Source organism: Vulpes vulpes, chromosome 13 (genome assembly GCF_048418805.1).
Source record: "Vulpes vulpes isolate BD-2025 chromosome 13, VulVul3, whole genome shotgun sequence".
NCBI classification, from domain to species: Eukaryota; Metazoa; Chordata; class Mammalia; order Carnivora; family Canidae; genus Vulpes; species Vulpes vulpes.
In genome coordinates this window covers 73,656,250-73,677,853 of record NC_132792.1, presented here as the reverse complement: position 1 = coordinate 73,677,853, position 21,604 = coordinate 73,656,250, and the positions used below count along the sequence as shown (strand labels likewise).

The window sequence follows — 21,604 nt, the reverse complement described above, 5'->3', positions numbered from 1 at the left end:
CAGGCTGCGGAGGCCGCGGAGGAAATGACGTGCTGGTCGTTCTGTGTCAGGTCAGCCTGCAGCTTCAGTGTGGCCCTCCAGCCTCCTGCCCGGCCCGGCGGCACGCGGCGCCTCGCTCCCGAGGGCGCACAGAGGGGCTACAGGGACCCCGGCGCTGCGCCCAAGGGCTGAGCTGCCGCGCATCTTCCGCCCCGGCCCCAGGTCTCCCCCTGCGCCTGGGGCTTGGACCCGGGGACGGCAGGCGCGGCCAGGGGGCTCAGCGGGATCCGGATCCGGAGTTCGCCAACCGCCTCACCCCTACCCCCCCCCCCCCCCCCCCCCCGTCGACCTGGCGGGGCCGCGGGCCGCGGCGGCAGGCGGAGGGCGTGGAGCTCGTGGCCAGCGCGGGGCAGGCAGAGGCATCACCGGGGCGGGACGGGACGGGGGCAGAGCTCGGAGAAGCGCCGAGGACGGGAAGAAGGCAGGGGGCTGCCGTGCGCCCCCCGCACGCTGGCCCTCCCTCCGCGCGCCCCTCCCCGCACCCTGGCCCTCGCGCCTCCCCGCCCCTGCATCCCCGCGGTCCGACCACGCGCTCCCGCACCTCCGGGGCTCGCCCGGCCCCCGCACACTGGCCCTCGCGCCTCCCCGCCCCTCCATCCCCCCCCCGCCCCCCGGTCCCAGCACGCGCTCCCGCACCTCCGGGGCTCGCCCGGCCCGCGCGCCCCAGCGCAGGGAGAGCAGAGGCGCTGTGCAGGCGCTCCCCGCGCCGCCGGGCTGGCGGCCCGCACTCTGGGCTCGGCCCAAGCCGGGCTGGAGGGTGCGCTGCAGCCCCGCCGCGGACGGGTCCCTCTGGGAGCCCGGGGCGGCCCCAGCCCCGCCGCAGTGGAGCGCGCTGCGGCCGCAGGGAGGCGAGCCCGGGACTGCCCGGCCGGGGAGGGGCGGGGAGGGGAGGAGAGGGGAGGGGCGGGGAGGGGCAGCGCCGCGGGGCCAGCGCGACGGAGGAGAAGGTGAGAGGAGAGACCGAGGCGAGCAGTCGCGGGCCAAGCAGAGCTGCCAGTGGGTATTGTAAGATTCAAAAAAAGAAAAAAAAAAAAAAAAAAGGCACACACTAGACGCATGCGCACCGCCGGCAGAGGCGAGCTGGCCGGAGCCTCCCCTCGGCTCGCCCCGCGGACGGCGGAACCGTGAGTGCCGCGGCCCCCGCCCCCGCCCGCGCCCCCGCCCGCGCCCCCGCCCCGGCCCCGCTCGGACTCGCTCCGAGGCCTCGGCTGGGAGGGGCCTTGGCCAGGCGGGGCGCGCCCGCAGGGCAGGCCCGGGGGCTGGTGCCGCTCGGTCGCCCCACGGCCGGGGCAGCCCTGTGGGTCGGTCCGCGCCCTGGAGGGTGTTCGGGCTCGCAGCGTGCCTGGGTCTCCAGGGGGGCGTCCGGCCGCCGGGATCCGCTTGGCCCGGTCCCCCGGGACGTCCGCGCGGCTCAGCGGGTGGGAGCGGGAGCCCCCTGGAAGCCTCCCGGAGTGGGTCTGGGGAGCTCCGGGCGGTGGAGACGTCGGCGCCCTCAGGGCCGCGCAGCTGGAGCCCGGGCGGGAAGCAGGAGCGCCCCCGGGGTCCCAGAGCCCCGTAGGAGACGCGCGGCCGAGGCGGGGGAGCCGGGAGCCGGCGTCTGAGCGCGCCCCGGAGGGGCCCAGTCGGCGTCCGCGCTCGGTCCCGGAGCCCAGCGGGGCTGTCCGCCCGCCCGGCCCTGGCGGCTGAGCCTCCGGGTGAGTTGGGACGCGCCCCCGCGGCCCGCAGGGGCACTGAAGGGGCGTGGGCGCGCGGGGCCGGGGCGTGGGGCGGCTTTGGGCCTCGGCGTGCGCGGCGGCCGCGTCCCGGCGGTGGGGTGGGCGGGAGGGCCCGGGGGGTTGCGCGCCGGGCGGGGGGCGCCTGCGGGCGGGGCTGGGGGCGCAGCCGGGGGGGGGGGGGGCGGGGAGGGCCCCGCGGGGGTTGGTGCTCCCGGACACGAGTGGGTCCTCGGACCCGCCGGCCTGGGGGGTTGGGGGAGTCCGGGCGAGCGCGACCCGGCGGCGGGCGGACACGGCGGGGCGAGTGCCCGAGGCCGGCTGCGGGGCGCGGCCGCGGAGGACGGGCTGGAGGCGAAGGTGGGCGCAGGCCCATCGGGGCGCAGTGGGCGCCAGCGGGGAGCTCTCCCCTGCTCTCCCCTGCTCTCGCCTGCTCTCGCCTGCTCTCCCCTGCTCTCCCCTGCTCTCCCCTGCTCTCTCCTGCTCTCCCCTGCTCTCCCCTGCTCTCTCCTGCTCTGTCTCCCCTGCTCTCCCCTGCTCTCCCCTGCTCTCTCTCCCCTGCTCTCTCTCTCCTGCTCTCCCCTGCTCTCTCTCTCCTGCTCTCCCCTGCTCTCCCCTGCTCTCGCCTGCTCTCGCCTGCTCTCCCCTGCTCTCCCCTGCTCTCTCCTGCTCTCCCCTGCTCTCCCCTGCTCTCCCCTGCTCTCTCCTGCTCTGTCTCCCCTGCTCTCCCCTGCTCTCCCCTGCTCTCTCTCCCCTGCTCTCTCTCTCCTGCTCTCCCCTGCTCTCCCCTGCTCTCCCCTGCTCTCTCCTGCTCTCCCCTGCTCTCCCCTGCTCTGTCTCCCCTGCTCTCCCCTGCTCTCCCCTGCTCTCTCTCCCCTGCTCTCTCTCTCCTGCTCTCCCCTGCTCTCTCTCTCCTGCTCTCCCCTGCTCTCCCCTGCTCTCTCCTGCTCTCCCCTGCTCTCCCCTGCTCTCCCCTGCTCTCTCTCCCCTGCTCTCCCCTGCTCTCTCTCTCCTGCTCTCCCCTGCTCTCTCTCCCCTGCTCTCCCCTGCTCTCTCTCCCCTGCTCTCTCTCTCCTGCTCTCCCCTGCTCTCCCCTGCTCTCCCCTGCTCTCTCTCCCCTGCTCTCCCCTGCTCTCCCCTGCTCTCTCTCTCCTGCTCTCCCCTGCTCTCTCCTGCTCTCCCCTGCTCTCTCCTGCTCTCCCCTGCTCTCCCCTGCTCTCTCACTCCTGCTCTCCCCTGCTCTCCCCTGCTCTCCCCTGCTCTCTCTCTCCTGCTCTCTCCTGCTGTCCCCTGCTCTCCCCTGCTCTCTCCTGCTCTCTCCTGCTCCGAATCCCGCGAGCCCCGGCTGCTTCGGACCCCGCGGCCGCCACCAGCGCCCCGGCCTGCGGCTGCCCCTCCAGGCCCAAGCGGTCGGTCACTCGCCCGCTGCGCTCCGTCCGGCGAATGCGCGTGGGGAGAGCAGGGAGCTTCCCGCCCCCGGCTCCAGGCGCCCCCTCGGGCCGGTGCCCTCCGCCCGCGCCCTGACCCTGCGAGGCTTGGCTTCACTTTGCTTCCCGCGGGTACGGTTAACCGCTTGACTTCTAGCTAAGACGATGGAACTGACTAAAGCAGGATCCCAGCTGGGGAAAGGAAACGGACCGCCCCCCCCCCCCCAGACTTGGCCAGGACGTTTGTCATAAAGTGACTCTATATTCTTGTTTTTGCTCATGACCTGATGTTTGCTCATGACCTCTACTGAGCCTCATCGTATTTACCTTCTCATTAAATGGCTTTTTTAAATATGTTTTTTTAAAAGATTTATTTATTTATGATAGACATAGAGAGAGAGAGAGAGAGAGGCAGAGGGAGAAGCAGGCTCCACGCGGGGAGCCCGACGTGGGACTCCAGGATCGCGCCCTGGGCCAAAGGCAGGCGCCAAACCGCTGAGCCACCCAGGGACCCCCTAAATGGCATCTCCTGTATCGAGTATTAGTAACGCATACGAGAGACAGTATTGTCCGGCAGGTCAGAGTCCTGGGCTCCCTAACTGATTGGATTCGAATCCCAGCCTAGCTGTGTAGCCTCAGGCAAGTTATTTAACGTGTTGATGCCATTGTTTCATGAGCTGCAAAATGAGGATAAGAAAAGATACCTACTTGATAGGGTAGCTGCCATTCAGTTAATTAATGCAGTAGAGCTCTGTCACATACCAAACAAAAGTTGGTATTACTATTATTATATTTATGCAAAATTGGCTAAGTAGCCTTCAAAATACTGTATCATGAGATCAGGAACAAAGTGCATTTTTTTTGGTGTGCTATGAAGAGTTTATATAATAAAGTAAAAGATGTCCATCTCCAAGATTAGAAAACCAGTAAACATTTTCTGTGTTGATATCGTACGTTTTAAATGCAGTGCGTTTCTACACCATCTGGACCCTTTTTATTTCAAATAATTAGGAAATATATATTTCAAACAGCGTTTTAAGAAAATTATCTCTAACCTTCAAAATATTTCACTTTGTGAAACATGCATAAAAAATACACCACTACATCATGATACATACAGAAAACCCAATGTCTGCATTAAAATACTGTACCAGGTCAATTGTAATTTAAGAGAATCGGGAAACTTACCTTGGAAGCTAGAAATGCTAACTTCTCTAAGGTGATTGTAAACATTTTAGCAAAAATGCTCTTAGTATCAAAAACATAAATAGGGTCATCTGGCTTGTTCAGTCTGTAGAGCATGTGACTCTTGATCTCTGGGTTGTGAGTTCAAGCCCCACACTGGCACAGAGATCACGGAAGGGAGGGAGGGAGGGAGGAAGAACAGAACAGAACAGGAAGAAAAAAGAAAAGAAAAAAAAGAAAAAAGGAAGAAAGAGAAAGAAAGACAGGAAAGGATAAAAGTCAGATTCCTTCACTTTACAGCTGAGGAAACATTCAGAGAGGGTAGAAGTCCCTACTGGAGATCTCCAGCTAAATAGGATTAGAATGCAGTCTTCTGACTCGCCCCCCAAGGCTTGTATACACCACACTGATGTTTTCCTGTCTTCTACAGGCTTATGAACCTTTAACAAATAGGAAACTAGAAGCCATTACATAAGGGAAAATATGCAAGCACGTGTCATATACAACACGAGAAAGACAGGACAGTAATTTGACTACGGTCCCACAGCTTCATCACGGTCCCCCACAGCAGAAGGTAGGACTGCAAAACTTACCGAACGTAAGCTGAGGTCGCAGATCAAGCCAGAGGCAGAGCCAGCGCTAGAATCCAGAGTCCCTCTGGAGTACACAATTGGTTGCATATTCTATTAATCCCTTGATGTCCTTAGAAGTCGTTTTTTTGAGCTTTCCTTAGTTTCTTGAAGTCTCCTTCCTGCTGACTTGAGAGCTTTTTAGGGAAGGCCTTCAAAATTGCATAGGAGATTTTATTATTCCAGATGTTGTGAACGAGCAAGAGAAAAGGGGGGGAGGGAGCTTTCTTATTTTAATGCAGTAGTTTGGTAAATGATTTCCATTCCAGGCATTTGAGTATCAACTCCTCAAATCCTACAGTTCTTTCACTTTTGCATGTGGTAGTCTAATGACATTCACCTTCCACAGACAGGTGCAGTGTGGGGGTAGCTTCAGGGTTCAGCCCTGGCATGAGCAGTTTAGGAATCATTATGGCAGAGCCTTTCAAATAAGCATCTGGCCTCATGAAGTTATTTAAGATTGTAGGAATGGTGTGTCTTCCAAAGAAGACACTTCTAGGAACTGTGCTTGCGTCTTCGAAGAAGGAAACCATTGTTCCTCCAGTGCATAAAGTGGATATCTTACCCTTGACTTTGCACCTCTGTTTGCCTACCACATGTTTTTCAAAAGAAATGCAGGGCCTTAAGTAGGGAGTGACTTTGTAGCAATCTCCCAAGCCAGTTCAGCAGAACTGAGTTTTGAAATCACATGTGTTAAGTCAAGTCCCAGTATGATTGTAACATGAATCATTGTCCAATTGGGAATATTTCAGATTGGTTTTCAGTATACCACCAGGTGACTCACAGTGTGAGCTTCTATTCAAATACGTATAGTATCTGTCAGCAACTGACAGGGTTCACTCTGAGTCACAGTTTAGGATTTAGTACAATAAGTGTGAGTCACTGACTGCTGGGCACTATCTGAGATGTCCATGAATTTTACCTTGAGCAGCTCATGAATTTAGATAATACTGCATGGGGTGAATCAGTTTGTAGTACAATCAAATGGGCTTCTGTGGCAACCATTCACAATAAAGTTTGATGTAACTGAGAGCACAAGGGAATATTACATGATGATGGATTCGTAAAATAAATTGCCCTGATTCTGATCCAGCTGATTAGATTCTAGCTATTTGCATGGGGAATCATTTGTGAAATTGGAGTAATATGCAGTGTTACCCAGCAGTGACACTTTACTTCGGTTATTTCACTGACTTTAAAGCTCGTTAACTGTCCTGGTTTGGATGTACTTGATTTCCAATTATTATTTAATTTTACTTGAAACTGCAAAATCCTTTTAAAATACGTATGAGTATTCGGATTTTAGACAACAGCATCTCGTGCAATTACTTAGCAGTCTGACTTCCTAAGATCCTGGGTTGTACAACAGCAGGTCAGCCTAACGGTGAGGTGGAAGAGGACACCTTTTTCTCTCCTTTGTCTCTGTTAGTGCCTGTCCCCTCTCACACTGACTGAACAGTATTTGTTCAAGAGCTGGTACACAGGTTCGTGGTGCTATTCCAGGGCTAGCAACACCCAGCACTTCTCACCCTTCTATGGCTGTATGGCTAGATCAGCATAAGCTTATGTAGCTGTTGCATTTATGCAAGACACTGGAAAGAATGACGCAATGGATGCCTGACCCCACCTTTGCAAATGAATGTTACATCTCAGGATGGAGTCAGAGACTAGTAGACTTAAGGGACTAGTAGATTTCTTAATTTGTTGCTAATTAGTGGCAAAAGGTTGCTCTCTTTGGAAGGAAGGTTGGACTACTACCTTCCATACCTTCCATACATGTACCAAAGTACATGTATGTTTTTCTGTATCTTCTGGACAGAAATACAGGGCATTAAGTAGGGAGTGACTCTGTAGCAATATCCCAAGCCAGTTCAGCAGAATGGCTCCAAGAAAATCCCAGATGTGTGGACTTTACCATATACTTGCATTGTGTTTCTACAAATATACATTCCTAGAAATAACCCAGATCTTAATTCATACATCTTGTGCTATCAGTAATAGCACCCATCTTGCCATTTAATCATTTAATGGGGGTGGTACATAGCGAGTTCTGTTCTTCCTGACTTAAATGCAATTCCTGACAAAGTCAAGTCATTATGACCCTAATGAATTAGACTATACATAAAGCTGAAACACAGTTTCTATATACATTTGCTAAATTTCAGTTAGGAGCTATAGGTACGTTTGTGACTTTAGTTATTGCTTTTACTTTGTTTATTTCAGTTATAACTTATACTAAAGTGTACACATCTTAAGTGTACAACTTAATAAACCTTTTATGAGTATCCCCTATGTAAGTACCTATTGTGTAGATCAGCATTTCCCAATCTCAGCATTATTGATATTTGGGACCCAATACCTCCCTGCCTGGGGGACTGACCTGTGCGCTGGAGAATGTGTAGCAGCATTCCTGTCCTCCACCCCCAGATGCCAGTAGCACCCTCCCCTAGATGTGACAAAGAAAAATGTCTCTAGACATTGCCAGATGTTTCCTGGGGCCAAGATCACTCACCACTGCTCTAGATCAAGATATAGAGTAATTTCAGCTCATATCCATAAGAACCCCTCTTGCTTCTTCCCAGTATTTACTTCCACAGATAACTACTCTCACAAGTTTTCAAACTTGACCCTGAACAACATGAGTTTGAACTGTTTGGATCAACTTCTACATGGATTTTTTTTTTTAATACAGTACAGTACTGTAAAAGTATTTCCCTTATGATTTCTTAGTAGCATTTTCTTTTCTCTAGTTTATTATAAGAATACAGTGAATGGGAGCCCTCAGCGCCCCACCCCCATGTTGTTAAAGAGTCAACTGTGTTAGTTGGACCTTTTCTGAACTTTATATGGAATTATACAGTAAATATTCCTTGCATCTGATTCCTTAGCTCAGCATTATATATATATATATAATTTTTTGAGATTTTTTGAGATTCACTTGTTTCATGTATTGTGATTTTTTTCAATGCTATCCAGTGTTCTTTTGTGTTAACATAAACAGTTTATTTACCTATTTCACCTTTGGACGGCATTTGAATTGTTTCTAGCATGGGGATATTTTGAATAATGCTAATATTTGTATTCTTATTCATGTCTTTTGACAAACATAAGCCTTATTTCCATTGGATGCCCAGGAATGACATTGCAGGGTAGTAGATCCAGTATGTGTTTAGCTTTACTAGGTACTTCCAGTTTTCAAACTGTTTTTACACTCCAAACTAATTTACAAGCCTACCAGCGGTGTATTATTTCACATCCTCACCAGTACTTAGCATTGTTCACCCATTTAATTTTAGTCATTCTGGTGGCAGTGTAGTGGTAATTCACTGTGGTTTTAGTCTGTATCTCTCTGATTGCTAATAATGTTGAGCATCTTTTTATTGGCCATTTGTATATCTTCTATTATAAACTGCCTCTTCTAGTATTTGGCCCATTTTCCCACTGTGTTGTCTGTCTTTTTTTCATTCATGAGAGTTCTTTAGATATTCTGGATATAGGTTGTTGTCAAAAACGTGCGTGTGTCTGTGTGTATTGCATATCCCAGCCTGTGCCTTGACTTTACGTTCTCAGACCATTATCTTTTGGTTTCTGCAGTTTCTTTTGAAGTCCTGTTTCTCTGAAGGTCACATGGCTTTTCCTCTGACTGATTTAAAATTCTCTTTGTTTTTGACTTGCCACGGTTAGAATACATGTGTGGTTTTGTATTTGTCTTACTTTGAACTCACTGAGCTTTTTGTGTCTGTAGATTGATATCATTCATCACATTTGGGAAATGTTCACTCAACATCTTCGTGACCTTTTTCTCTCCTTCTCTCCTGCTTCTGGGATTCAAATTGTACATATGTTAGACTTTCTTTTTCTTCCGCTGTGTCTTTTATTCTATGCTCTGTTTTATCCCCTTTTGGGGGTGGGTCTCTCTCTCTCTCTTCTTCCATTTTGAATACTTTCTTTTGACCTGTGTTTTAGTTTATTTATCCTGTCTTCTGCTGTGCCCAAGCTTCTGTCAAACCATCTGGGGAACTGTCAATTTCAGAAAGTATTTTGTTTTCAATGTATTATGTCTATTTGATTCTTTTTAATGCATTTGATTTCTCTAATGAAATTCATCTTCTCTTCAGGTTCATCCATCAAATTCTTATCTACTAAGAGTAATATGTAACAATATTAACATTGTGAGTCTGTATCTTTTATTTGTTTCTTCTGTCACATTTCAGTCTCTTCACATACCTCCTAATTTTTATCGTATGTACACATTGTATATAAAGAAACTATATCTGTTCACATAATATTGTCCACCAGCAAGGACTGTTGGAGGGGTTTCCTCTGTGAGGATGAAGGGCTGACCACTTCAGTACTGACAGGTATTGAAATGAATTGGGGCAAGTTTTGATTTTAATTAGACAAATTTAATAAGATGTAAGTAACCTCTGGCTTTTTCCCATTCCTTGAGTTTTCTCTCCTGGGCTTCAGAGTTAAGGCCTAGTGGGTTTCCTATCTACTCAGTCTTGAAAGACTGAGATGCTTATAAATTTCATAAAACCTTCAGAGGTTTTGAGCTTGCTTTCCACCCCCACCTTCACCCAGTGACTTCCACATCCGGTAAATATCTCAAGGAGGCTAGGCATGTGTTTGAGGATGGCCTTGTTACATATGGGGACTGGCTCTTCCACATGAAACTATGGAGTCCATTTTTTTTTTAAGATTCTATTTATTTATTCATGAGAGACACAAAAAGAGAGGCAGAGACATAGGCAGATTCCTTGCGGGGAGCCTGATGTGAGACTCGATCCCAGGACCCTAGGATCACAACTTGAGCCAAAGGCAGACGCTCAACCACTGAGCCACTGAGGTGCCCCTAATGGAGTCCTTTATATTCTCATCCCAAGCCTAGAGTCAGCAAATGCCGTCAGGAAAGAAAATACCTGATGACGGACTGCTCACTTTTGAAGAGCTCTCCCTCTCGGACATTTTAATTAATTTATTCTTTTTTGCTTCCACAGCCTTCTGATGTGTTTAGAAATGTGTTTCTAGTTATTTATCTGACTTTTTTACTTGGTGCAGAGGAACTGCAGTCTGCCCTTACCTATTGTCTTTTTTCTTGAAGATATTTTTCTTAAGCTTCTTTTCCTTGTTTCTTCTTTTTTCTTTTCATTCTTTTCTTTTTATCGTTTTTAAATACATTTTTATTTATTTATGATAGTCACACACAGAGAGAGAGAGAGAGGCAGAGACACAGGCAGAGGGAGAAGCAGGCTCCATGCACCGGGAGCCCAACGTGGGATTCGATCCTGGGTCTCCAGGATCGCGCCCTGGGCCAAAGGCAGGCGCTAAACCGCTGCGCCACCCAGGGATCCCTCTTTTTATCTTTGGATCACATTTTTATCTTTCTATTACATCATTTGTTTCCAATATAACTCAGAAAATTAACATTAAAATCTTGCCATTTAAAAAAAAACCTTGCCACTTACAAATATAAAGTGTACTATATATTTTATGAGTTTAAAAATGTTAGAAGGAAAGGAAGTATGTTATGATCCTTACAACTCTTTATGCTTCATGTTGCAGTTACGTGATCTAAAAAGCATGAGCTTTGGGATAAAAGAAAACATGAGTTTGAATTTTGATTTTGCTCACTTAGTTTTTCTGAGCCTGCAATTCTAAATATGTATAATAGGAATAATTACACTTACATTATAGTAAGAAACGTGCAGCAGAAGTTTCAAGAGAGCATTCAGTAGGAATGAATTATCATTATTCCTATTATCATTATTCCTCTAAGATTTATCCATCATTATTTTAGGCCCCTGAACATGTGTAACTTGATTTTAAATGTTTATATTTTGATATATTTCTATCTGATACAGATTCTGAGATTTTTACCATTCAAACAAGGTTATGAAAAGATTTCTTTTAATATAAAAAGCCTATACCTATGACTTAATATCTATGAAAATATTACTAAATAAGTTTATGAATTCATACTTTGCCAAAATGTCTGTGTTTTGTAAACTACAAAATAAATAAAATTTAGTAACAGAAAGAATTATATTCAAAGTAGTCTTTCAGTAAAATCCATATCTGACTACCTGATGTCATACTAATATGGTTTGTTATAAGATGTTGCCAATAAGAAAATAGTATTGAGAAATACTTTAAAAAGTCTACCAGTATTCTCTGGAAAGGACAGCTGGTTCATTTTTGCAGAGGAGTGTCTGTGTGGGGGCTAGGAGTAATTTTAACCTTATCTCCATGAATGATTCAAATATAATTAATCTTCATACTGAATTTTCTGTTATGAGCCACACTCTTATTTTGATTTATGCACTTGTTTCTTAAAAAAAAAAAAAAAAAAAAGACTGCTCTCGGGATACCTGGGCATCTGCCTTCATGGCAGGTTGCGGTCTCAGGGTTCTGGGATTGAGCCCTATGTCAGGCTCCCTGCTCAGCAGGGATTCTGCTTCTCCCTCTTCCTCTGCCCCTCTCTCCCCCCATTTGTGCACTCTCGCTCTCTCTCTCTCTCTCAAATAAATAAATAAATAAATAAATAAATAAATAAAATCTTTTTTAAAAAGGAAGAGGGGCAGCCCCAGTGGCACAGTAGTTTAGCACCATCTGCAGCCTGGGGTGTGATCCTGGAGACCTGGGATCAAGTCCCATGTCAGGCTCCCTGCGTGGAGCCTGCTTCTCCCTCTGTCTGTGTCTCTGCCTCTCTCTCTCTCCCTCTCTCTGTCTCTATGAATAAATACATTTTAAAAAATCTTTAAAAAAAATAAATAAAAAAGAAGAGGACTGCACTAGCATATGGGAACAATTGATTCTGCTCTAAATAGAGGATGAAAATATTCTTAGAGACAGATGGGAGTTTCTGGTATACACAGGCCTCTTCTGACCTGCGCAAGGAGGACAGCATCTCAGGTCCATGTCCCTGAGGCCACAGATATACCTGTCTTTAATTCCTCAGCACAGTGAGAGTGGGGCTCCACTAGTCTGACCCCTAAATTTTGAGAGACTATGCTCCTTACAGCTTGTAGACAGATTTAAGTCAAGGCACAAGACCTGTAGGATCTAGTTATGCAACAAACTGGAATTTATCAAATACCTCCTAGAGCTAAGGCTTTGTTGAAGAAGTTAAGTCACTTCTGGCCCTTGTTAGACTGTGCTATTTGGTGAAATGAAGTACTTAGTAACAAAAGCATCTGAACGTCATGACCAGACCATGTTGAATAAATTTGGGTTAAAGGAGGGTGAATGAAAAGATACAAAGAAGTATGAAAAAGGTACAATTCTGCAAAATCTGATAAAGTGAAAAACTCACCTAGGCATATTCAAAAAATGTCATAAATGAAACAAAAGCCTTTATTTCTTTTCTTAATCTTTCAGTGATGGGTTCAAAATCATAAAAGTGTTAAAACTGTAAATACTAATTTATGGGGCACCTGAGTGGCTCAGTTGGTTCAGCGTCTCACTCTTAATTTTGGTTCAGATCATGATCTCAGGGTCATGAGATCGAGCCCCACATTGGGCTCCAGGCAGAGCCTGCTTAAGATTCTTTATCCCCCCCCAAAAAATATTCTTTATCCTCTACCCCTCCCCCCCTAAAAAAAACTATAAATACTAACTTAGGTAGAGCATATATTTATTTAAAATATATCATGCATTCTGAGAGTCAGGAAATACATATAGATTATATTCTTAATGGAAACTGGTCCTCTATGAGCCTTTTTTTTTTTTTTTTGAGATTTACTTATTTATTTTTGAGAGAGAGAGACAGAAAGCAAGAGTTGGGGGTGAGGCAGAGGGAGAGAGAGAAATCTTTGAGCAGACTTCCCACTGAGTATGGAACCTGACATGGGGCTGTATCCCAGGACCTGAGATCCCAGGACCCAGGACCCTGAGATCATGACCTGAACCGAAATAAAAAATCAAATGCTCTATGAGCCTTTTTATATATCCCTCAGGTTGGGGGTTTTATTTTTGGATCTCTGTGTCTAATTGCCTTATATTATCTCACAAAAAAAAATATCGAATAGCTGTGGTATACTACAGATAGGCCAAAATGCATAACCATTAAACATTTTAGTTCTTTGAAATTTTTTCAATTTTAAATGTTTGTTCAACATTTATTTATTTAACATCTCATGCCAAGGGGGGATGGGAACCTAAAATTCAGTAGCTATTTTGGCACAAGTTGTAAAAAACCAGAACCTTGAGGAACAGAGATTCTCCCAAACATACCCTAGGAATAGACAAAAACATTCCATCAGCTCAGCCCCCAGAGACCTTCTTGGGAACATGAAGGGTGTATGGAACCAAGGTAGTACACTGGAGTTTCCATTCTAATCAGAGGCAACCCTGCTAGAAGAAAGACTCCAGAGGCATTTACTTACGGGCATCCAAAAATAATCCAAACCTGTCTCACTGTGGCCCATGCATAGCTGTGGAGGGAAGAGCAAGGCACTGTGGGGTGGTGGGATGGACCCAAACCTAGAGCTGAATGATCTAGATTGAAGTCTGTTTGGGGGCTGACTTTGGGTAGTTGGTTATATCACACAAACTCTCTGTGTCTTAATTTCCTGTTGATAAAATAGGATCTTGAAATCTCCACAGAATCATTTCACAAATTAAATGTAAAGTGTGATTACTACTACATTTGCTCATATAGACAAAGGAGAAACGGCATTATTTGGAAGCTGTATGTGGAAAAAGTAAGCTCTGATAAAGAGTTTAGATTTTCTTCTGATGTCATAGATTGCCACGGAAGGCCACAGGAGGGGGACTAACAAAATGTGGACTCTATAGTAAACAGTAAATATTTTAGACTTTGGGGGCCATACGGTCTCTATTGCAACTACTCAACTCTTGCCACTAATGGCAAATCTGTGGGAAATAAAGTACAAGGAGAACTGATCCATGCAGAGGTGGTGCCCACCTGAGCTGGGGGGCCATGGAATTGGAGAGAAGTGAGCAGACTTGACATCCACTCTGGAGATCTGGCAAGCTTGCCAATGAGTGAGCAGCAGAGAGAGGAGTCAAGGTGATTCATCAGATGGGGGTGGGTAAAGGGCACCATGTATGGACTTGGAGAACACTGGAGAGGAAACAGGGAGCAGGGCAGGAGACTCAGGAGTCCACTTCACACCCCAAAGTCTGAGACATCCACAGAAGTTCCAACTGTGGGGGTGAGTAGGCAGCTGGATTGATGTGTTTTGAAATGAAGGGACTGGCCTGGGCCTGAGGCAGAAATGAGAATTTATTAGATTCTTCGTGTATGTATGTATATACATGTATGTATGTATATTCTTCATGTATGTAGCTTGCTGTGCTGTGGTGTACTAGATTCTCATGAGGTTATAGTGGGGAAATTCTTCAGCATGATTTGGGATATTACTGCCTTAGAATATGCACTTTCTTTTCTAAAACTGTAAACAAATCTACTGAGCGTTGCTATGGATTTACTACAGAGGTCAGCAAACTAAGGCGTCTTGGCCAAATCAAGATTGCTGTCTGTTTTTGTATGACCTACACACTAAAAATGGTTTTTACATTTTAAAAAATTATATATATATAAATAAATTATATATATGTATATATATACATATATATATATAGAGAGAGAGAGAGAGAGAGAGAGAAAATGAGAGAGAGACAGAGAGTTATTTAGAGGAATTAGCTCACATGATTGTGGAAACTTGGTATGTCCAAAATCTTGATGGACTAAGGCTAGTGGGCTGGGGACTCAGGGAAGAGTCACAGTTCAAATCCAAAGGCAGTCTGCTAGCAGCATTCCTCCTTGCATGGTGTGGGGGGGTGAGTAGGGGGAGGTCAATAACTCAGCCACTGCCAAATGGATGGGATGCAGAGGGCAAAGCCAAGTGGATGGGATGCAGAGGGAAGGGCACGGAGCTTGCATGCCCTCTGTGGGTACACCATCTTCCCAGCAGCTAGATGTTCACCAACGTGGAAGCTCAATGTTTACATTTTTCAGTTGTTTGGGGGAAAACACCAAAAGAATATCTCTTGACACATGAAAATGTCACAAAATTTGAATTTCAGTGTCCATAAAGTTTTATTGGAATGCAGCCACATCCATTCAATTTACATGGTGTCTGTGACTGCTTTTGCACCAATAGAAACAAAGCTGAGGAGTTGCTGTAGAGACTGTATGGGTCGCAAAAGCGACAGTATTACTCTCTGGTCCTTTACAGAAAAGGTTTATCTCCCTCTCACCTATAACCTAGATGTAAGTGTGAAGTATTACTACATTTTTTATAAGAAACAGTCTATATGAAAGTAAATATGATGTTTAACCGCCAGTAATGTTATTTCTTAGAAAAATGGTGTACTCTTAAAAAAAATTCAGAAAGAACAAAAATTCAATTAGACACAATCTCCTGTAGGAAATGAAGTAAGGGGATACCTGGGTGGCTCAGTGGTTGAGCGTCTGCCTTTGGCTCAGGCCATGATCCTGGGGTCCTGGGATCGAATCCCCCAACAGGCTGCCTGTGGGGAGTCTGTTTTTGTCTCTGCTTCTTTCTCTGTGTCTCTCATGAATGAATAAGTAAAATCTTAAAAAAAAAAAAAAAGAAGAAAGAAAGAAAGAAAGAAAGAAAGAAAGAAAGAAAGAAAGAAAGAGAAATGAAGTAAGAAGATCTAACTTAAGATTCCTTTTGGTATCCATCACTTCAACATTCAGTGTTTTCATATAAATGGGAAAATTTAAGGACATTTAACAAGCCCCAGAAGTACTAATGAACCTGGGCCAGAGGGAAATGATATGCACAAATGTTGTGTGTACAACTCAGATGCTAGAGGCTTGTGGAGATTCAAATTACTTACAATCTAAAAGCTTCTAAATAGGATGGGAGCTTGCTATCATCATCGCAAGATGAAAATGTCTAACTAATAATGGACGTAAGGCAGAGTTTGAGGATTCGATACTACTATCCACTAAGGGGTCATGGAGACCTTTCTGTGTGGCAAAGTAGAATTTGTGAAAAAAGAGACATAGAGGAAAAATTTACCCAGATAGATCTACAAGGAGTACAGAAGGCTAGTTACTTAGGAACACAGATTTTTGTATACTTTTATTATCCCTAATTTGCATGTACATTAACACATGTCACAGGCGGTCTGCTGTAATTGGTGGAAGATTAGTTCTTCAACTAGCAACGAGTCATCCAGGCCTAATGTCTGTAAGATCTGTGGCCAGCATAAACAGAATGGGTGAGGAGAGCCCCAACAGAGTAGACCAGAGTGGTAGGGGCCTTCTGCAGCCCTGGGTGAAGCCTTGCTCTCACTTGTGATCAAACAAGATGCCTTGTCCATTAAGAGTTTCCACAGTTCTAGCTAATTGCTTTGGGGCAATGATAGGAAGCTTTATTACAAATGTTATTCATTAAAGACCCTGTGTCCAAATAAAGTCATATTCTAAAGTACTGGGGATTAGGACTTCAACATAAAAATGGGGGGGGGGACCCAATTCAGTCCAACCATATCACATTGTTTCTCCTTGGTCTCTGACTGCTTCATCCACCTTCCATTTTCTCTTTCACATGCTAACTTGTGGAAGAAACCAGATCCAGTGCCCGTGGATCATCCTACATCATGAATTTATTTGCTTCTTCCTTATCATGCTTAGCTAGCTCCTCTACTCCCTGAATTTCTCCAAAGTAGATGTTAGATCCAAAGGCCAGAATGGACTTAGGCTCAGTGACTTGACCAGACCTTTTCCTGGGTGGTGCTTGAACTTCTTACTACATTGGATCAGAAAGGCACAGTGTCTGCATGACCAGCCCCTTTTAGTTATGCTATTTCCTAAGGGCCTTTTGAAAGCTTGGTGGGTCAGTTGACATTTCCAGAGTGGCTAAGAGCACACAGGTGTGTCTGTGCTCATGCAGCACGCGTAACAGGAGCCTTGTCGTTGCCAAAGGATCTTGACAGTGCATGCTCCAGGCCGGCCCCTTAATGTCCTGTCCCTCGGAGGGGCTGGAATGCCTCCTTGACCTGCAACCCCCGTACCCTCACCTCCTCCACCACTCCCACCCCTCCCATCCCTGCCCTCACAGGGCTTCCTCCTAGCTCCAGCTTACCTGGCTGGCCTTGAGCAAGGATGATGGTGATTATGTTGCATTTCCCCTCTGCATTGTTAATTTGGAGAACTCTTCTGGGTTGAGGAAACTGTATCACCTCCAGAAATGCATCTGAGGATATAAGATGTTCCCAGACCCTTGTCCTAGTATTGAAGGATATTTAGAATGTACCTAGGAATGGGGGAGGTGAAGCAGTTAAGGGAGCACAGAGGGGCTTTACTTTATCCTTTGGTTGTTGTTGTTGTTGTTGTTGTTGTAAGGCTATGTTCCTTGTATCACCTCAGAACCAAAGAAGAAACTGGCTTCATAACATTTCATCCTTACTTCAGACACTTTTCTAAGTGTGAGTTTGTAGAGAATTTAAATTCACATCAAATTTCAGTTCACATTCTTTGGGTTATATTGAAGCATGCATAATACAGGATACCCTCTGGGCTCTGGATTTATTTAGATTTCAGAACCAGAGGGAGATCTGAAATATGCACAAAACTGAACCCAGTGAGGGCCGATGTGGCATTAATTGCACTTATTCACCGTCTTCTCTATCAAATAAAATCTAAAATGTGATTAGTTAAGATTTAAGCATTTTCTGTTTCTCCACATGCACTTTGGGAACCACTTCTCCACTGTTGAATGTAGGAAAGACTGTAAGTGTAATTATTCTCTGGACCAAAGAGCACTTCTTGTGCTATTAGCCAGGGAAAGAGCTTGCATTCCGGATCTTTGTACCAACCGGCTTCCATACATAAGAGAGCACTGAAATGGTCAGGTGACTGGCATGTTCAACTGAATTTCCCCTTATACCATGGTGTTTGGGCAAGTATTTTCATGATACTTATTTTTCAAATACAGACTTGAAAAACTCTCTCAATATTAGGCACCATACACACAGTTCTGGGCCGTGATGTAGCATTTCCTTCAGGAGAGGGGCTGTTTGTCCACACTCCTACTACACCCCAGGGCTATATGATGCACCATATCCCTCGCCACTTGCAAGCCTGTGTTACTTGTGTGTCCCTGTTCCCAGGGCACCACCATACTGCAGCTGCTCATCCCTACTTCCTGTTCTCTCTCCTCACTCTTCTTCCCCGTGTAGTTGTCTCTCGTTCTCTGATGTGGCTCGGCTCTAAGTCATGGAATCCCTTTGTCATACCTAACAAAAGTAAAAATACCCAATTAAACACCATGCCCAGGGAAAGTTAACTTTATGAAACAGCAAAGGGAATGACTCAGCCCCCAGAAGCCTGGCATGGGCAAATGACTTAGGTATAGTCACCACGTTAGGGCCAGAACTGAACTCATAGCCAGAGTCGCTGCTCTCCTGGACTCATATAGTCCAACATGCTGCCTTTAAATACATTTTAAAATGACACCTAAAAGAATTGTTCTCAGGGGCATCTAGGTGCTTCAGCCAGTTAAGCGTCTGCTTTAGGCTTAGGTCATAATCTCAGGGTCCTGAGATTGAGCCCCACATCAGGCTCCTTTGCTCTGCAGAGAACCTGCTTCTCCCTCTCCCTCTGCCTGCTGCTCCCTCTGCCTGTGCTCTCTCTTTCTCTGCAAATAAATAAATGAAATCTTTAAAAATTAATTAAAAATAATAAAATTTAAAAACTGTTTTAATTGCAGTTGACACAATGTTACATTAGTTTCAGGTGATAAGTCTGTATAAAGTAACAGCATTTTAGAAACGTTTTATTGGGAGATAATTCACATACCATACAATTCACCTATTTAAAAGGTACAGTTCAATAAATAAACAGATAAATAAATAAATAAATAGTACAGTTCAATGGCTTTTAACATATTCAGAGTGTGTAGCAATCACCAGAATCCGTTTTAGAACATTAGATGATTTGAGCATCAAGAAGAAACCCAACACCCCCTAGTTGTCACCCACCAAGCCCATGTGTCCTGCAGCCATAGCAACCACTGAGCTACCTTCTGTTTCTACAGCTTTGTCTCTTTTAAATTTTTCATATAAAAGGAGTCATACAATATCTGCCTTTATATCAGCCTTTTATATCTGGCTTTTCTTCACTCGGCAATTTTTGCGTGCGTCACCCATGTAATAGCATCTTAGAATAAGAAGAAAAGCTTAGTGATCATCTTGGTCCTTCAATTTGCAGATAGGAAAACTGAGGCCCGGGAAGGTGGCCCATTGCTGAAGTCACAAAGCCTGATGGAAAAGCCAGGGCTGGGCCCGGACCTCTTCCTGCCTAGGCCTCTAGCAGGTTCTCCCCAGGCTTCCCCAGTGAACATGCAAAAGCTTTTAGCTCTGGGTGGCAAGCTAATGGTACATGCCGTACACTCAGCTCCTCTGGTCTTCCATTCTCCCTCTCCTCAGCATTTTGTTGCCACTTTGCGAGCAGGAGGAGGCACTTTAGTTTTCTTCTAAGTTTGTGAATGGGCAAGGTACCAGGGGTCTGAGGGTGGAGAAGAGGGACCAGCTGCTTCACCCTCTGCTGACTATAGATACAAAGGTACAAGATGGATTTGTTTCTGATCTTACAACACAATTTAGGGACACCTGGGTGGCTCAGTCGGTTGGGCGTCTGACTCTTGATCTCAGCTCAGGTCTTGATCTCAGGTCGTGAGTTCGGGCCCTGCTTTGGCCTCTGCGCTGGGCATGGGGCCTACTTTAAACACACACACAATGTAAAGACTTCCCATATTACTCATTTTGTCTTTTTCATTACAGATCATTGATAAGTACTAAATTAAACTAATAATAATGGCATCGGAGTAGCACTTACTAGTTTTCAGAGGCCTCTTGCATACATTCTCTCATTTATGCCTTTCAGCAAGTCTCCAGGTAGCTGATATCCAAATAAGGAGAGAGAGGTTTAGGAGGGTGAAGGTGTTTAGTCCAGGCCACGCAAGTAGCAAAGGTCAAAGTAGAAGTGGATCCTCTGGTTTTGAAACCCCATGATCTCTTCACGACTGATGGTGCAAGCCACCACACACCCTTGTAGAAACTCTGGATCAGTTGCTCATTCTTTTCCAATGATTATTCTTTAAGTGCCAGCCCAAGACTGGCAGGACTTCTCCAAATAAACCTGGTTATTCCCACTCGGCTTCTGATCCTGGTCACTACAGGGATGCACACCTCTTGATCTGGCTTCATTGGACGCCCCTCTGCCTCCTGCCTGCTCAGCCCCCTGGAACTCAGCCTGCCAGCAGAATGCCCCAGTTTTTCACAAGTGTCTCAACATCCCTTCCCTTCCTTCTCTCTGAACTTTGACTGCTCTCAGAGGACAGTGCTTTCCCCCAGGGCCCTGGTAATTGCAGGCATTTTGCCACTGAAATTTTACCACTGACTTCCATTCTTACCCCTGTGCCACTTCCAAAACATTCTTCCCTCAAGAACCCTGCCTCTTAAGTTCGGACATGTGCTGCAACATGGATAAACCTCGAAAACATGATGCTGGCTGAAATAAGTCGGATGCAAAAGAACGAACACTGTATGATTCCACTTACTCGAGGTTCCTAGACTACTCGTATTTTTATTTTTTTAAGATTTTTTATTTATTTATGGGATCCCTGGGTGGCGCAGCGGTTTGGCGCCTGCCTTTGGCCCAGGGCGCGATCCTGGAGACCCGGGATTGAATCCCACATTGGGCTCCCGGTGCATGGAGCCTGCTTCTCCCTCTGCCTGTGTCTCTGCCTCTCTCTCTCTCTCTGTGTGTGTGACTATCATAAATAAATTTTTAAAAAATTAAAGATTTATTTATTTATTCATGATAGACAGAGAGAGAGAGAGAGAGAGACAGGCAGAGGGAGAAGCAGGCTCCATGCCAGGAGCCCGACGTGGGATTCGATCCCGGGACTCCAGGATCGCGCCCTGGGCCAAAGGCAGGCGCCAAACCGCTGAGCCACCCGGGGATCCCCGTCTACTTGTATTTTTAGAGACAGGAAGTAGAATGGCAGTTGTCAGGGGCTGGGGGAAGGTGGGAATGGAAGTTAGTATTTCATGAATTCAGAAAAAGTTCTGGAGACAGATGGTGGTGACGGTTGGACGCAGCGTGAGTGTATTTAGCACCACTGAACAGCACGTTAAAAAATGGTGAAAGTAATACATTTTAGGTTATGTAAATTTACCACAACTAGAAAGAGAGACTACTACTTTTGAATGCATGTCCTGAGAGTGAACCACTGCTTCTGCTCCTTCGGTCACCTGCTCACCGGCCGGCCCCTGCCGTCACGTAGGAGACTTCAGCAGTGGCCGTCCCTCCTCTCCAGCACAGGCCCAGTCTTCATTCCCGATTTCTTCAACATCCCTGTGAATGGCCGGTGCTGCCCTCCGGCCCCTCTGCTCCTAGATTTTCTCGGTTCCAGGAGTCTTTTTCCCTTCCGCACCTCGGCCGTCATCTCTGTGACCAGCCCTCAGGTTAGCTGTGACCCACCTGCATCGTCTCGGAAACCTCATCCTCAAACCCATGCCCGTGACCCGCCCAGTCAGTCGCTCACCATGGTGCTCTCCTCCGTCAATCCTCTGGCCCCTGAGGCCTCCAGCCCATCCTCAT

The 21,604-nt window shown here is 46.6% G+C and overlaps 1 protein-coding gene across 7 annotated transcripts in view; it reads left to right on the top strand.

The window, feature by feature from the left end:
* The window catches only part of RGS20 (regulator of G protein signaling 20), an 81,535-nt gene that overhangs the window by 23,786 nt on the left and 36,145 nt on the right, over nucleotides 1-21,604 (top strand). For 2 of the 7 annotated variants that reach the window (XM_072734724.1, XM_072734721.1), the window contains exon 1: nucleotides 1,248-1,733. The exons of 3 other annotated variants lie outside the window; for them this stretch is intronic. The gene's annotated coding sequence lies outside the window, so the exon portion shown is untranslated. 2 more of the 7 variants (XM_072734722.1, XM_072734723.1) reach the window with 2 other exon arrangements.